Here is a 6,477-nt window from a genome sequence, read left to right on the forward strand (position 1 = left end):
GGCCCTGTACAGCTGCAGAAGAAACTCTTTGCTCCTATACTCAATTCCTCTTGTTATGAAGGCCAGCACGCTATTAGTTTTCTTCACTACCTGCTGTACCTGCATGCTTGCTTTCATTGACTGATGTAAAAGAACACCTAGATTTCATTGTACTGCCCCTTTACCTAACTTGACTCCATTTAGGTAGTAATCTGGCTTCCTGTTCTTGCCACCAAAATGGATAACCACACATTTATCCACATTAAACTGCATCTGCCATGCATCCGTCCACTCACCTAGCCTGTCCAGGTCACCCTGTATTCTCCTAACATCCTCCTCACATTTCACCCTACCACCCAGCTTTGTATCATCAGCAAATTTGCTAATATTACTTTTAATACCATCATCTATATCATTAATGTATATTGTAAAAAGCTGTGGTCCTAGCACTGATCCCTGCGGTTCCCCATTGGTCACCGCCTGCCATTCCGAAAGGGAGCTGTTTATCACTACTCTTTGTTTCCTGTCAGCCAACCAATTTTCAATCCAAGTCAGTATTTTGCCCCCAATACCATGTGCCCTAATTTTGCTCACTAACCTCCTGTGTGGGACTTTGAGGCTTTCTGAAGGTCCAGGTACATGACATCCACTAGATCTCCCTTGTCCATCTTCAGAGTTCCATCCTCAAAAAATTCCAGAAGATTAGTCAAGCATGATTTCCCCTTCATAAATCCATGTTGACTCTGACCTATCCTGTTACTGCTATCCAGATGTGTCGTAATTTCATCCTTTATAATTGACTCCAGAATCTTTCCCACCACTGAGGTCAGACTAACTGGTCTATAATTTCCTGCTTTCTCTCTCCCTCCTTTCTTAAAAAGTGGTACAACATTAGCCACCCTCCAATCCGCAGGAACTGATCCTGAATCTATAGAACATTGAAAAATGATCACCAATTCATCCTTGATTTCTAGAGCCACCTCCTTCAGTACCCTGGGATGTAGACCATCAGGTCAGGTCCCGGGGACTTATCAGCCTTCAGACCTAACAGTCTCTCCAACACCATTTCACCATTGAGCAAATATAAATTCCCTTCACCTCAGTTCCTTCAGCCACTATTACCTCTGGGAGATTGCTTGTGTCTTCCCCAGTGAACACAGATCTGAAGTACCAATTCAGCTCTTCTGCCATTTCTTTGTTCCCCGTAATATATTTACCCGTTTCTGTCTTCAAGGGCCCAATTTTAGTCTTAACCATTTTTTTGCCTTTCACATACCTAAAAAAGCTTTTACTATTCTCCTTTATATTTTTGGCCAGTTTATCTTCGTACCTCATTTTTTTCTCTGCGTATTTCCTTCTTAGTAATGCTCTGTTGTTCTTCAAAAGCTTCCCAGTTCTCCGTTTTCCCACTTTGCTATGTTATACTTTTTCTCTTTTAACTTTATATGTTTCTTAACTTCCCTCATTAACCACGGCCACCCCTGCCTCCTGTTAGGATCTTTCTTCCTTTTTGGAATGAACTGATCCTGCATCTTCTGCGTTATACCCAGAAATACCTGCCATTGTTGCTCCACTGCCATCCCTGCTAAGGTATTGCACCATTGAACTTTGGCCAGCTCGTCCCTCATAGCTCCATAGTTCCCCTTATCCAACTGAAATATTGTCACTTCCAATTCTACCCTCTCCCTTTCAAACTGCAGATTAAAGCTCATTGTATTATGGTCACTACCTCCTAATGGCTCCTTCACTTCGAGGTCCCTGTTCAAATCCGGTTCATTGCACAATACCAGATCCAGAATTGCCTTCTCCCTGGTAGGCTCCAGCACCAGTTGTTTTAAGAATCCATCTCGGAGGCACCCCACAAACTCCCTTTCTTGGGGTCCAGTACCATCCTGATTCTCCCAGTCTACCTGCATGTTGAAATCCCCCATAACAACTATAGCAATATCTTTGTGACAGGCCAATTTCAGCTCCTTATTTAACTTACACCCTACATCCAGACTACTGTTTAGGGGCCTGTAGATATTTTGCTCAAAAAGCACACAATCTGCAGGCAGTCAATCCATGTGACATTTTATAAATTCCTACTTTGGAAATAAAACCAGTCTGACTCAAGATTGGAATACAGACAGACTCTAACCTCACACCTTTTAATGTATTGTCTGAGCTAAGGTGTGTTTTTTTTATAAAACCTTAAGTTATCTTGCGAATGTGACTTGAAAGAAATTTTGGGGGTTACATATTAATGAATTGAAATCTGCAACCCATTCTAAGAGATAAAAGACTTATCAGCAATCTAGGTTTGTTCAAGATACCATATCAGTTGCATGACACTGTGATCTTTGGCTATAAATTCTGTGTCTTATGATCCTGCCCCACTAACTACCTGATGAAGAAGCAGCACTCCAACAGCTAGTACTTCCAAATAAACCTGTTGGACTATAATCTGGTGATGTGTGATTTTTAAATATGAGAACACAATGTCTAACTGTCCAAGTATTTCTGTGTGTTGGCTAGTTGACCTATTGAAGGTTAACTCTGAGAAGTGTTCATGTCTCCTTCCACCTCACTCTCATTATCTCCATGTGTTATCTTCCAGTACTGTTACCAATTAACACAGTAGCTCTTTCTTATCTTCTTCCCCACAATAATACCTATTCAACATGTTTATGTGATATAACCCATACGTTTTCCTATGATCAGGAGTATTTATCAGATAAGTCACTTTACTAACTTATGTAACTACTTCAAATGGACTGCTGAATTTTGCTTTTCAATGTTCACCTTATAAAGGTGTCAATATTTATCTCCTACTTGTAACATTGTCGTTGTTAACTATTCATCTGCTCATTCTTTCACCTTCACCTGGGAGAATTTTTAAAATTCCTGTGCTACCCTACACGCTCCTGTTTTTCCAGAAATATGGATACATAATCCAACATTGAGTACTCACCCTCCTCTATAAGGAACTTCTCTCTAATTGATTTTAACGGACCTCTAATGTTATGACCACTGGCCAATTCAAAAGGGCTAAGTCTGTTAGAGGCATAACTGGTAGCAAATAATAGGAAAGTTAATACTTTGTCCCATTTCTGTGGATATTCTTGTCAATGTCTTACTCATTGTTTTAAGAGTCTGATGGCAACACTCCCTGTGTTTTTGGATGATACGGAGTTGAGTTTAATTGTTTTATTTCGAAACTGCTATTATTTTCTTGGAAAACCTTAGACATGAAGTTAGAACTCTGACCAAATTGTACCTCAGTTGAGGGTCCATAACAAGTCAAACACTCTGTTAAAATTTTCTGCTACTACCCTAACTGCATTTGCTCTTAAGGAACTGCCACCGCACATTGAATTGTCATGTCCATAATTGTGGCATATACATTGGGATTATATAAACTCTGGAACCAGTAGGGAAAGGGGCTCAGCAGGAAGGGGGGAGGGGGGGCATGGCAAGGCTGAAATTCACAGGAACATATAAGACAACCTATTCTGCAAATCACTCACACCGAAACAAAGAGCATGAATGAATTATCACAAGAGTTCAAAATTAAAGTCAATTAACTCTACTAAAAAAAACAATGTAGGAAGTTATATTTCACAAGTTGTTTATATTCAGTATCCAATGAAGTCAGACTCAGACTAAAAACATACTTGCACTTTGAGAATATAGTAGCATTATATTTTGAAGGCCCAAGGAATCTGGGTGTGGTAAGACTACTATCGAAATTACTTTGGGCCAAATTCCTTATTAAGTAATGGAACTGAATCTCCACCTGAGAAATACAGCGAGACGTGTTGGGACAGAGTAGCTAAGTTTCATACTGTATATGACGTCAAATTTGTTGAGGGGGGAAATGCTTGCCTTTTTTTTCTATCTGTTTCTTTGGGTGTTGACCATTCAAATTGAACTTTACCTTTGCATGTGAACCACCTTCTGTGTCTATTAATGTTCATTCGATGTTGTTTTTTGTTTGACAGCTCCAGTAATTGTTTTAAAAAGTGAAATATGATCCATCGATTCCATTTAGTAAAATCATATGGGTTTTTTTTAATGTTTAGGCTATAACTCAAGGATGTGAGTTCAAATCCCATGAATGACAGTTGGAAGTTTTAAATTCAATTCAACAGATCTGGAATTAAAACAAATTCTGAATTAGTGATAGTGACTGTGCAACACCAGAATTTTGCTGAAACCCACCTGATTAATTCATGTCTATTAGGGAATGAAGTCTGACATCTTCACCAGTCTGACCTATATGTGGCATCAGACGACCTCATTCCTGGTGAAGGGCTTTTGCCCGAAACGTTGATTTTCCTGCTCCTTGGATGCTGCCTGACCTGCTGTGCTTTTCCAGCACCACTCTAATTTTGACCCACAGCAATGTAGTTGACACTGTGAAATAGCTGAGCAACCCAGTCAGTTCTTTAGGCAATAAATGTTGACCTGGCCAGAGCTCAATCACATGCGTAAATTAACGTAAATTTAAGTGGGCACTCTTGGTGAGAGAGGCCATAAATATGCCTTGTGCGAAACCAGGCACAAGCAAATAGTTTGCCAAATCTATTTCTTTATCCAACTGGGTGCCGCTGACCCCTACTGTTGTTAGTGTTGGACAGTTACTAGCAACATCAGAGACCAAAAAAAAAACTGCAGATGGTAGAATCCAAGGTAGACAAGCAGGAGGCTGGGAGAACCCAGCAAGCCAGGCAGCAACAGGAGATGGAGAAGTCAACGTTTCTGGTGCAACCCTTCTTCAGGTCTTCTTCAGCAACATCAAGTGTAACTCAGTTAGTAAGTTTTCTAAAACCACTGGAAAATCCTGTTAAACTGAACTTGAGACTGTTCCAGTGTGATTGCGGCTGCCAAATGGGGTCGGGAAGGTGCCATCTTGTTGTTCCTTTAACATCTGACCCATCATCAATAATTTGCTTAAACATCCGTTTGTTGAAAAATGTAGTGCTGGAAAAACCCAGCAGGCCAGGCAGCATCCGAGGAGCAGGAGAATCGACGTTTCGGGCATAAGCCCTTCTCTCCTGCTCCTCGGATGCTGCCTGGCCTGCTGGGTTTTTCCAGCACTACATTTTTCAACCCAGGCACTCCAGCAACTGCAGTCCTCACTTTCTCATAGTTAAACATCCATTTGCCAACAAATGTCCTCTCATACCGTATTAATGCTATTGCTCTTTTCAAGGTTAATTGCCCGGTATTGGAGATCTCTTGGACACTTTGTGGTAGATGCAGACACAACACACACAAACACACGAACAATCCGCAGAACGTTGGCCCCATGAATGCCAAACGTAAAGCTTCCACATCATATTTTTAAGCGATACTCAATCATCCACGTGCTGAAACAAAACTGATAAGTCTTTATCTTTCCATTCACATACACAAATCGAACTTTAGGTCTTCAAATTGGCAACTTAGTTTATGCCTACAGTGAAGATAAGGGGAGGGAGGGGTGGATTCTGGTTCTGAAAGAGCGTCTCAGCCAAATTCACCCTTCCTCAGTCAGGAATCAACTCTGCACCATTGCTATCTGTAACACGCAGTCATGATGTGGAGGTGCCAGTGTTGGACTGGGGCGTACAAAATACTGGATTAGTGGCGCTGGAAGAGCACAGCAGTTCAGGCAGCATCCAACGAGCAGCGAAATCAACGTTTCGGGCAAAAGCCCTTCATCAGGAATAAAGGCAGTGAGCCTGAAGCATGGAGAGATAAGCTAGAGGAGGGTGGGGGTGGGGAGAGAGTAGCATAGAGTACAATGGGTGAGTGGGGGAGGAGATGAAGGTGATAGGTCAAGGAGGAGAGGGTGGAGTGGATAGGTGGAAAAGAAGATAGGCAGGTCGGACAAGTCAAGGAGACAGTAACTGAGCTGGAAGTTTGAAACTAGGATGAGGTGGGGGAAGGGGAAATGAGGAAGCTGTTGAAGTCTACATTGATGCCCTGGGGTTGAAGTGTTCCGAGGCGGAAGATGAGGCGTTCTTCCTCCAGGCGTCTGGTGGTGGCGGAGGTGCGGGATGTGGACGAAATGCGTTGGGACACACCAGATGGCCTCCTTCTTTAGAGACCGCAATTTCCCTTCCCACGTGGTTAAAGATGCTCTCCAACGCATCTCGTCCACATCCCGCACCTCCGCCCTCAGACCCCACCCCTCCAACCGTAACAAGGACAGAACGCCCCTGGTGCTCACCTTCCACCCTACAAACCTTCGCATCAACCAAATCATCCACCGACATTTCTGCCACCTCCAAAAAGACCCCACCACCAGGGATATATTTCCCTCCCCACCCCTTTCCGCCTTCCGCAAAGACCGTTCCCTCCGTGACTACCTGGTCAGGTCCACACCCCCCTACGACCCACCCTCCCATTCTGGCACTTTCCCCTGCCACCGCAGGAACTGTAAAACCTGTGCCCACACCTCCTCCCTCACCTCTATCCAAGGCCCTAAAGGAGCCTTCCACATCCATCAAAGTTTCACCTGCACATCCA

This window comes from Chiloscyllium punctatum, chromosome 39 (assembly GCF_047496795.1).
Source record: "Chiloscyllium punctatum isolate Juve2018m chromosome 39, sChiPun1.3, whole genome shotgun sequence".
NCBI lineage: Eukaryota > Metazoa > Chordata > Chondrichthyes > Orectolobiformes > Hemiscylliidae > Chiloscyllium > Chiloscyllium punctatum.